Here is an 11,653-nt window from a genome sequence, read left to right as displayed (position 1 = left end):
GCGTCAGCAGGTAAATAAAACTGGCCCGGCCCGCCAGGGTGCTTACCCTGGCGAGCCGCGTGCCGAACGTTGCCGACCCCTGCCCTATGCTGTCTGTTCTTCCACATAAACTATGTGACATATTCACAGTAATGCAAGTAATCTGTTTTCACAAATAGGGTCCAAAGTTTGCAGTAAGGGCTAAATTGTTCTATAGTAACTTTTTACCATCAGCATAAAAAGCCACCAACAGATTTACTTTTTTAGTTTGTAGTCTATATTCTGGGAGTGGGGGAGAGTGAAGACAAGAGAACAGCTCAGGTAGAAAGGAAATGAATTATAGGTGGGGCCTTTCATGGAGAAGCTACTGGTTCCAAACAAGTAGTTCCTACATGAATGAGCAAGTTGGAAAGGTATATTTAGAGCAATGACACAGACTGAGGCTCGAGAGCCACAAGTGGCTCGTTACTGTGTCTCCTGCAGCTCTTTGCAGCGCATGATGTTAAAACATTGTGTGATTTAATTATTAATCAAACTAAGTTATAAACCAAACAGGATGCATTTACTAGGTTATTAACCAATTGTAGTTGATAAAATAATAATACTTGGTCAGTCATTTTGCTATGAGAATAATACACACACACACACACGCACACACGCACATATAAAATGGTAAATGAAACAATTAATTCACATTACTGTGGCTCTTTTGAGTAATGTTGATCGCTAAGTTGGCTCCTGAACCACCGGGTCTGAGTATCACTGATTTAAAGTATCAGTGTCTCTGAGGACACTCAACTGATTGAAGAGTTTAAAAAATGCCACTATTTGGTGGCAGGTTACCATGGGCATCTTGGAAACAATGTCTGCAATGAGGTCGTTATACAACAGTGCATCTGAACAATGGCAGCACAGCAAACATACACAGCAAGTACAAAACCCACAGGAGTTAGTAAGAGCTAATGGACCTGCACTGGTTTTTATAGGAAAATGTTTATTCAGTAAATTCGCCAGGATACACATTTGCTTTCTTCTCTTTTTTTTTTAAGCCAGACTTGACATGGGCATTACAAAACCTTTGATAAATGAGACTGAAAAGTTAATAAGTTTCACTGTATCATAGCTTTTGTAGTCCCACTGAACTTCAACTATTCTGTATTGAAAGTTTCTACTTCGCAGATATTACTTTTATTCTGTAGCAAAATGGACCTCCTCCTATCCACCACTGCACCCGTTTCCTCCTACCAGCAGCAGAACACCCATTGTTATGAAAGAGTGCTAGGGTACTGGCCCTTCCTATACTGATTCCTGTACCTCATATATTCATGTTGATCTAAAAATGCTTTTAAGGTGGTTAATTTCACTTATGAGCTAAATACATTCAGTATTATTTTTTTAAACAGACAAATTGCTTAAGAGTGCTGCAGCACAAATTTTGGGCAAACTCCTTTCTTCTCTAAGTCTGACACTTTGAAGCACTGAGTTTTACATAATTGTAAATTCTACAGTAATACTGAAAGCCTCCTTCCCCTTTGATTCAACTAGTTCAGCCTGGATTAAGCCCACATGCACCCTCAAACATTCACGCAGAACAAGGCCATGAAATTGTAGGATCTCATGATCTGAGGATGACTAATTTCTGCAGCTGTTAGCGACCTGGAACTGCAAACATTTAACATTTCCCTGGGAAAAACTGAACATTTTCTTTTGTTGCACAGTGATACATTTAGGCTTGGTACTGATCTCTCTCTCTCTCAGGTACTTATAAGTTACCCCACTACCGCAGTATCTGAGAACCTAACAATTTGATGACTTGGCCTGACCAAAGGAAATGAATGGCAGAAATCTCACCAAAAAATATGTCTAATTCTAAAGCTCACTAGCAGGAACACAGTTCATATCAGCTCTAGTCATTATCTGCTGATTATAAATTTATTAAGAATAGCATCAGAGGGATAGCCGTGTTAGTCTGTATCCACAAAAACGAGGAGTCCGGTGGCACCTTAAAGACTAACTTTATTTGGGCATAAGCTTTTGTGGGTAAAAAACCCAACTTTTTCAGATGCGTGGAAAGATCCCATGGAAAGCTTATGCCCAAATAAATCTGTTAGTCTTTAAGGTGCCACCGGACTCCGCGTTGTTATTAAGAATAGTGTCAATTTTCCAAAGGTTTCAGGGAGACAGCTAAAATATTTGGGAAAAATAAGGGATTCATAAAAATCAGGGAAAGTGGTTTGACTGACCAGCAAGCTTTGTAATATCTGCAATTCTAGTAACTCCTGCCTTGAGTTCAATAAGGAGCTAGCCAGTCAACCAGCTTCCCAAAACATCCGTCAGCATAGTGAAAGACACGTCCCTGTTCCACCGCGATCCATGATTGGGGGACCTACAACAGTGTCTCTGAGGAGAGGCACATGAAATACTAGAGGTGGGGATGGGAGGTAAGCTGCTTCAACTGCTAACTGGTTCTCAGTAAATCTGTGTTTTATTGTACCTGTGCATAAGCTTTGAGAACCTTTTCAACCACTGTATCCTTTCTCACGGAACTCCTTTGATTAAATTTACAGTGTACACTGCTGAATCAGTAAAGAATAGGCGCTCAATGAACCATAATGTAGTGAAAATTTAGTTCCAGTACTAGTCGCATTGACTTCAAAAGCATTACCTTCCTTGAGCATAGTTACGAATGTGGAAGTGTTCACAGGATGGGACTCTAAATATATTTACAACATGACAACCAGTGAAACATGTACGGGAAACTACATTAATGCCATGGTGAACAAACTAAAATAGGCTACAGCAGCTTCTAGCCAAGAGAGATATTAAATGTCATAAAATATTTATCTTTATCATTCATAGCCATTTAATGTACAGCAGAGTTGGACTGAGTCTCCTGTTTTAAGAACAGTACTCTGTTTATTGAACTGTTAATGAAGATAGGGAATCCAAGATTGAGTTCTTTGCCACATATAAAGTAACTGTGTCCTCCCTTCAAGAACTTGGTTTTAAAGGGGGGGGGGGGGGAGTACAAGGACACAAACCATGGAGATTACACAGCAAAACATCTTCCTAGGGCAATATGTTGGTCTCTGATCAGGGAAGATTTCACTCGTTGAATTCCTATTACTGCAAAATAGACTTCTTTTCATACAAATGGGATTTTTTTTAAAATATAAGTCAATGGAATAAAAGGGAATGATGCAGAGTGGGGAAAAGCAATGTGTCAGTTACTCACTATAAAGCAATTATACTGTAGTAATATTCAGCTATTTCTGCACAAGCATTTCATTTGCAAGGGATTAAAAAGACACCAAAAAATTCCTCACTCTCTGGGCTGGAGGTGGGCTTCAACTGTCTTCAGGGGCGGCTCCAGGCACCAGTGCACAAAGCACGTGCCTGGGGCGGCAAGCCGTGGGGGGCAGCCTGGCGGTCGCCGTGGGGGCGGCAGTCAGGGAGCCTTCTGCGGCATGCCTGCAGGAAGTCCGCTGGTCCTGCGGCTTCGGCAGCAATTCGGCAGCGGATACGCCAAAGCCGCGGGACCGACGGACCTCCTGCAGGCATGCCGCCGAATCCGCGTTACCAGCGGACCTCCCGCAAGGGCGCCGCCGAAAGCCGCCTGACTGCCATGCTTGGGGCAGCAAAATACATAGAGCCGCCCCTGACTGTCTTCAGAGCAATCCATTATCTAGAGATGTAGAACAATACTGACAAACTTCAGGGAGGACTCTCCATCTCTGGAGAACTTGATGGGATAGTACAATGTTGTTCTGATTCTTGTTCCTTCCAGCATAAGAATTAAGACTTCACAATTCCCACACTCAAGAAACAAAACTACCAACTGTAAAAACTGTCTACAGTGCAAAGTAACTCTACACAATAATGAAGACAGGAAGTGAAGAATATATCCACTTGAAACTGCAGTGGGAACTTTGGTTGGTGGAATGTAATTACACAAGTTGGAATTTAGCCAAGTCACTTGGGCTCTTTAGTAACAAATGGTCAAATAATATCAAGATGACAGCAGTTTTAGCAACACTGTGTCTCCTACTTCCATTCTAGGATTTCTGTTCAGTAATGAAACAAAGGGAAGACTGCTACCTACTGAATCAGCATTACTATTCCTTATAGCCCCTGGTACACCTGGGGAGTATTGCATCAAAGCAATGACTTGCCATACCCTTCTGAGATATGAAAGGATCACAACATACGGTGGCTTGGCTTTGTCCCTTGGGCACAGATGTAGAGAATCCAAAACAGTGGCCAATATTTTGTGTCTCCCTTGTGCCCTGTAGAATCCTGCTGAAATATTCATAATTTGCAGAGAGAATAGCTACAGTTTTTTTTTATTTTTTTATTTGGATAGAAACATTGTTCCAGGTTTCCTACTTTTTAGCTCAAAATATAATAATGAGGTTCCCAACCCCCGCAGCATTTTTATATCATATTTGGTATCATTTTGTTAAACAGCATGACATTCAGTAAAAGTTAACACTCTAGCAATTAAAGGATTTTAAGAGAAAACAAACACACACACACCCAAATTACTGAGCTGGTACCTTAAATTAACTGGAAAGTTTTACATTGGCTGAAATAGTTCCCCATCTGGGATTAATTTGGTCATCCTCCCCTGATACCAACGGTCATGATGTTTACAGATAGATGAAAACGTGGCAGTGGTTGGGAGACTGTGTTGGATTACAAACAGAAATTGAATCTTCTGGCGTGTAAGAACAAGCAGCAGACGGTGTATTTTATAGAGCTTCCCTAGTCCACCCCCAACACTAAAAGTGTATTAAAAATAAAGCATGCTACATTAAAAATGAGAAAATAAATATACAATAAAATCTCTGAGTGACTCAAATCAATACTGGAGTGTAAAAGAAGGAACTAGATAAGAATCCAGAGACTGCTACCTCTTATTTAGGCATGAAAACATCACATTTGAGAAGCTATTTGAAGAATATCCTGCACTCATAGACTCATAGGGATACATCTATACTGCAAAAAAACACCCACAGCAGTGAATCTCAGAGCCCTGATCCACTGACTCGGGACTCATGGAGGTCACATTATGGGGCTAAAAATAGCAATGTAGATGTTCCCACTGGTGCTGGAGCCTGGGCTCTGAGACCCTCCCTGGATTCCAGAGCCTGGACACACGCCCAAGCCCAAATGTCTACACTCCTATTTTTAGCCCCGTAGCATAAGCCCGAGTCTGCTGACCTGGGCTCTGAAACTTGCTGTCACAGGGTTGATTTTTTTGTTTGCAGTGTAGATGTACCCATAGATTCCAAGGCCAGTGAGGACCATTGTATAACACAGGCCAAAGAATTGCCCCAAAATAATTATTTTTGAACTACAGCATATCTTTTTTTTTAAAATCCCATTCCCCCTTCCCTCTCCATTTCTAGGAGTTCACAGTCTGACCATAAATACTCTAAACTGAAACTGACAGCTCACAGAAGCAGCAACATTTTCTTAAAGAATTTAATAAGAAAAGTGTGTTAGTTATAAAGGGAAGAAAACAGATTAGGGATTGGGATTTTTTAATTTGTAAGAGTAGAATATTTTATCAAAAATATATATGTTTCCTAATAGTACCTAATAGGCTAATCATGCTGGGAAAAAAGCTGTAACTATGAATTTCCTAGATTAGGGATTTATATCAGATTCCTTATTTTCTCATAGTTTGTTTGAATAGCAAATGGCTGAAACCACTTTCAGTCAGCAAATAAGTGGCCTTTGTCATAAATATAATCTTACTGATGGCAGCACCAGTTTGCACAACTATAGGAACAACATCAAGGTGACAGTCTGTAGGATACTGTGTAATGGATAAGCCTGTCTTATCTAGAAATGTTCTTCAAGACAACCAGTCATCATAACAGTTCTGCAGAGTATAAAGTGATTGTTCTTCTCCAAGTACTCAGAAAGAAAATATACTTCTGAAGAAAGATTTTTTTTCTTTCTAGAAAATACAAAAGAAAGGACCAGTGTCCTTTTAAATCAACTAAATCAACATTGCAGATCAGTAAGATTATTGATAATTACATTCTGCTATCTAGCTATAGTTCTTTAGTGATAACACAAATTTGTTCAGACTAAAGCATAACATTCCAAACTAATGTAATTGAGTATGGTGGACAAGTTAATACATCGGTCTCAATTAAGGCTTATATAGCAAAACAAATCAATTCCAACTAGAACTGGGAGAATAACTGATTTTTCAGTTTGGTGGCAGTTCGAAATTAAAAAAAAACAAAAAAACTGGTTTGGGTCTGTTCTAGAGTAGGGATTCAAACTTGGATCTCCAAGACAGGGCCAAAGATTATAAGGCGGGAAGAGGATGGCACTACCTTTTCCTTCTCCCCCTTTTTTGTGAATGGCCAAAACTATGTGTGTCAATTTTGCAAATATTTTCAGGTCAACCAATACTATTCATCCAACAATTTTCCTCCAGCTCTACTTACAACAAATTTAAAAATAGGCAAAAGTTTTTACCTCTAGCAATGCATCAGAGATGCCAAGGAAACAAGAGGCAGCTGGTGAAAATCCAGTTGGAGACACTGAGCAGAAATGACAACACTGACCTGAATTTTCCTTGCACAATCCTTTTGAGTACTTCTGTGGCAGAGCTACAGATGATTGGATGGCTTCCACCCAACTCTGCCTAAGAACACCCAATAATCTTGTTTACAAAGTGAAAAAGCCAAGAGCTTTTCAGAGCCAGGTTCTGATAAACAACAAAAGACCAGGAAAGATAAAAGCAACTGCAGATTCAAAACCAACTTGCGTATCAAACCTTTTTCTGTATAAGACTGCCTCACTATCTAACACAGGATCAAAATCCTCACAACAGTAATTACTTAAAATAACCTTTTGGGAGCAAATGTAATTATAACCCTCATTTTAGAAGTGTGTGTTATATATAATATGCAGAAGTTGCATAAGATTAAAATCCCGATACATAAGGATTTATTTTATAGATAAAATATGCATGTGCACAAACAATTAGTGTTTTAAATTGACCAAAAGAAATACATTAAATAAATGAAAGATAGCACATCAAGAAAAACAATACAAAGAACATAAAATAATCACATTATAAAAGTAAACATGTATGCTAACAAGAAATATACAATAATAGAATAGAAATAAAAAAGTATCATTCCCAATATAGTGGGTCTTATCTTATCTCTTAAATGCATATTACAGCTTAATTTTTTGAGTACACAGTACACTGCATAACCTTATAACAGTCTATCATGGCAGTCCCAGTAAGCATACTGAGTATTTCTATACTTGAAGAGTTTTCATTGGAGAGTGCTGAGAACTTCTTGTGTCTGTGATGTGTGGTCTAATAGTTTCTTCTAGAAACTTCCATTTCTCAGCTCATGTCATTTTCAGGTATTTCACTGAATCTTTAGTGCAAAATTCTCCTCTTGTACCCAACTGACTGGCCTCAAATCAGATACCATGCACACCTGACCTAGGTGTGTCTCCCATTAAGTAAACAGACTCTAAAGATCAAGGTCTGCCCTGTGCATCTGAGAGGAGAATTTCCACCTTAGTCCACTTATTTTTCAGAGACTGGAAATTCATCAATAAGCAATCTGAAGAGACTTGTTATGATAACTGGGACAACAAATTTACCCTAATTGTGAGTTCAAGTGTAAAAAGTATATGAACGTTCATAAGATGTTACAATAATCGATAATAACAAATGATAATGAAAGTAGGCCAAGTAATTTTTAATAGTGAATGTTATAAACAGGTGCAAGAGAACCAGACTGAGAGACTAAATTAGTCCAAACAAAAAGCCACGTTGATATGATTCCAGGACTATGTTGGAATCATGTTTGGTAAAAACAAATTGTATTGGAAATTAAGGAACCAAAACTGATGTGTTGTATATTAGGCCTACCTGGTGCACAAAATAATGAGAGGATGAGCTATTCCACTCATCACTCCCTTTTTGGGTCCTTCAAATAAAGAGACTTTGGAGGGGAAAGAACAGATGGAGGCTACTGAAGCAAGCTTCACTATCATGGCTGCCAGCCACACCACCTGCTGGGACCCTTGGCCTTTGTCATCCTAATTTTGAGAGGTGTCCTGACCAGACCAGGCCAAAGAGAGGGACATTGATAACACTGCCACCTCTACCGGCTCCAGTTGAATCCCAAACACCACCCTGGATGAAATGGGATCAGACTTCAACAGCTCCAGCCCATCTAAACTAACTTTTTCTCTTTTACCCAAAAGAACAGTTATCACCATCTTTGATACCATCTAAGAGACTGTCAGACAAGGGTGGTTTTCCTTCTTAAACTCTCTCCAGCTAAAGGGAAAAGGAACAAGAAATGTTGCTAAAATTAAAGCTTTACTTAATGCTTTACATTTCAAATGCTTTAACTGTTTTTTCTCCTTTCCTGTATCCAGGGCCGGCTTTAGGAAGTGCGGGGCCCGATTCGAATACCCGGCGGTGGTCCGGGTCTTCAGCGGCACTTCGGCAGCGGGTCCTTCACTCGCCCCGGGTCTTCTGCGGCACTGAAGGACCCGCCGCCGAAATGCCACCAAAGACCCGGACTGCCGCCGGATGAGTAAAAATTAAAAAGTTAGGCGCTCTTCTTTAGGGCGCGGGGCCCTCTTCGGCGCGGGGTCCGATTTGGGGGAATCGGCCTAAAGCCGGCCCTGTCTGTATCTTTCGTAAAAGGTTAAAAAGGATTTGTCATGGTACTAAGCAGAAAGGGCGGTGGAACCATTTGTATAGTGGGGGGGCTGCTGAGAGCCACTGAACCAAACTGTAAACCCTGTATATGATGGAAACCACTTCAAGCCAGGGGTTGCGTCAGCACCACCAGCACTCTTAGTTCCAGCACCTATGCTAAGCAGGCTGAGGTCTCTGTATACCAAACCCTGAACACTGTTCAAAACTGTTTAATGTTGCACAGTGAAAGCGCTTATAACACCGTTAACACTTTTGACCTTTGAGATTAATACAAAGCATCTCAAGAGGAACACGACCTAGGAAAGAGAACAAAGAAAATCTGTGCTATGTTCTCTCTACATACAACGTCTATATGTCTTATATGAAAGAAGATATTCTCCTTGGGCAATTTCTACAAAGTACCCGGTAAACAAACTCTTTTTCATCTCAAAACACCAGAAAAAGATGGTTGTCAACTATTTAATAAGTGAATAAGGCTAATCTACAGGGAAAGACAAATCCCAGCCCCCTTTCCCTGCCAAGCATAGTACCCTGCAGACAAAAGCTCTGTGTGCACACCTCTCATTTTAATCTAGTATGCAATATGGGACACTGCCTACAGAGTGATAAACATGCATAAAATAGAATTCTAAACATTTAAAAACATGCATTTCATTATACAGAGATCACAACACTCAAGACACTTATGAGCAAGTATTTAAGATGTGGCTGCAAAGCAAAGACCACATAACACTCGCTTTTGAGAAATGTCAGCATTTGAGCACCAAGAGCAAGACTGAAGTTGTTTGATACTTCATTGTGCCCAATAGGTGAAGCACCTAAAACGGAAGTAACTCAGTGAGAGAATATTCAGCCCTAAGCACCTAATGTCACCAAACAGGGTTTTATTTTAAAACAGCACTTGGAACGAATGTGTAGATAGGTGCCACAAAAGTTTCTCTGCACCCGCAACAGCTTTGCCAGTGCATCTCAATCCCAATGATACCATTCAATGCCACCATTCCACTGACATTCTAGGCTTGTCTATACTTGAAATGCAACAGGGGCACAGCCCCACCACTATAGCACTTCAGTGTAGACACTGCCTATTGCCAACAGGAGGGATTCTCCCATCGGCATAGGTAATCCACCTCCCTCCCTGAGGAGTGGTACCTAGGTCGACAGAAAAATTCTTCCAATGACCTAGCGCCGTCTACAGCAGGGGTTAGGCTGGCTTAACTATGCCACTCGGGGATGTGGATTTTTCAACACCTCTGAGTGACATAGCTGGGTCAACCTAACTTTTTAGTGTAGACCACGCCTAAGATCTGCTAGTGCACCACAATCTTGGAGCATCTTTACTATTCCAGTTCACGGAACCCCACAGAGCACAGCAAAATCAATCCTGACCTATAATCCAGTGCAAGGCCTCTCTAGAGCACAACTGTAACTCATACAGCAGCTTTGCAATGCCGACATCACTCTCCTGAGGACTAGACTGAGCCGATCAAACAAATGAATACATGTGTTTTTTTAAAAAGTAATATTTTCAATCATGACCTCCTCCAGGCTTTGAAACTTAATCTCCAGAGATGAGAAACTGGTGTATTAATCCAATGATTAGATGGCCTCCAAAATGGAAACATTAAGGATTCTAAGGCGTTAAAAATAAGAGCTGTAGTTCAGAACTGACACTCAGCACACACATTTCATGCCACATTCCTGACAGCTGCACTTTCTGGACTGCAACAAGCTGCTCCACACAGGCAGAGTCCAGCACTCACATTGAGCCTTGGGTTTAAATCCTTATCTTAGAATGATACCACCTCCTAGTAGCTGAATTCCTGATAGTCTCATGCAAGGAACTTTGCAGAAGGGAGAAGGGGAAGCCTACAAACGTGCATTTATTTCAAAACCTTTTTTTGTTGCTAGATCACCACTGGTTTTGCTATGAAACAAGCCTTGGTTGTTTCAAATTCTGCAAACTGTCAGCCATAAAAGTGTTTTAGTAATTTACTTCACAGGTCAGGAGAGTAAACTCACTCAAATCTACCGTCTCAGGGAGAGGCAAAACTCACAGTCAAAGAAGATCAAATCAATGCCTATATAGCGCCTCGATCCACAGATCCCAAATCATTCTACAAAGCAATGCAGGTGATATTATCACCATTTTACTGAGAGGGAAACAGAGACACAGACTTCCCTGAAGTCAGTTTGCAGCAGTCAGGATTAGACCCCCCCCCACAAGCTCCCAACTCCCAGTCCACGGAAGCCCCAGATTCTATTTGTCATTGTGATACTGCACCTACCCCCTACCCCAATAGAGACCTCCTCCCCCACCAGACCCCCCCCAAATAAACCACCTGCCCTGCTCCCACAGTAGAGACCCCCCAAATAAGCCACCTGCCCCTCCCATAGAAGAGATCCCCCCAAAATAACAGCCTGCCCCACCCCCAGCTGAGACCCCCAAAAACCGCCTGCTCCTCCCCAGCAGAGACCCCCCAATAAACCGCCTGCTCCTCCCCAGCAGAGACCCCCCAATAAACCGCCTGCTCCTCCCCAGCAGAGACCCCCCAATAAACCGCCTGCCCTCCCCCAGCAGAGACCCCCGCCCCAAGAACCGCCTGTCCCTGCAGGGGGCCGCCCCGTCCCACCTGCCTCTCGCCGGATCTCAGCCCGGACCGTCCCCGCCGTTGCCGCCACCTGCCGCAGTCCCGGCCCGAGCCATCCCGCCGCTCGGGCTGCTAAGGGGAGGAGGCGGCGCAGCTCAGCTTGCCCCGCCCGGGCCGACCAAAGCTCTGCCCCCGCCCGCTGCAGGCAGGGCCAACCGGCCTCCGCCGCGGAGTTGGGAGCGGGGCAGGCGCTGGGGGCTGGCCAGTAACGCTGCACCGGCAGCCTCCTCCGCTCCGCCCCGGCCGGGGGCCTGAGCCCCGCACACCCCAGGAGGGGTAACTCCCCCGTCCCCCC

The 11,653-nt window shown here is 42.3% G+C and overlaps 1 protein-coding gene across 1 annotated transcript in view; it reads right to left on the bottom strand.

Moving 5' to 3' along the window:
• Positions 1-11,386, bottom strand: part of LOC112107775 (solute carrier family 35 member E2A) — a 26,720-nt gene extending 15,334 nt beyond the window's left edge. Inside the window, exon 1 of the mRNA XM_026659985.2 lies at positions 11,341-11,386. The gene's annotated coding sequence lies outside the window, so the exon portion shown is untranslated. The remainder of the gene's footprint in view (positions 1-11,340) is intronic.
• Positions 11,387-11,653: the final 267 nt, after the last annotated feature.

Source organism: Terrapene carolina, unplaced genomic scaffold, assembly GCF_002925995.2.
Source record: "Terrapene carolina triunguis isolate 2854851 unplaced genomic scaffold, T_m_triunguis-2.0 Scaffold714, whole genome shotgun sequence".
Taxonomy (NCBI): Eukaryota; Metazoa; Chordata; order Testudines; family Emydidae; genus Terrapene; species Terrapene triunguis.
Note: the sequence above shows the minus strand (reverse complement) of the source record. Positions and strands in the feature narration are given on the sequence as shown.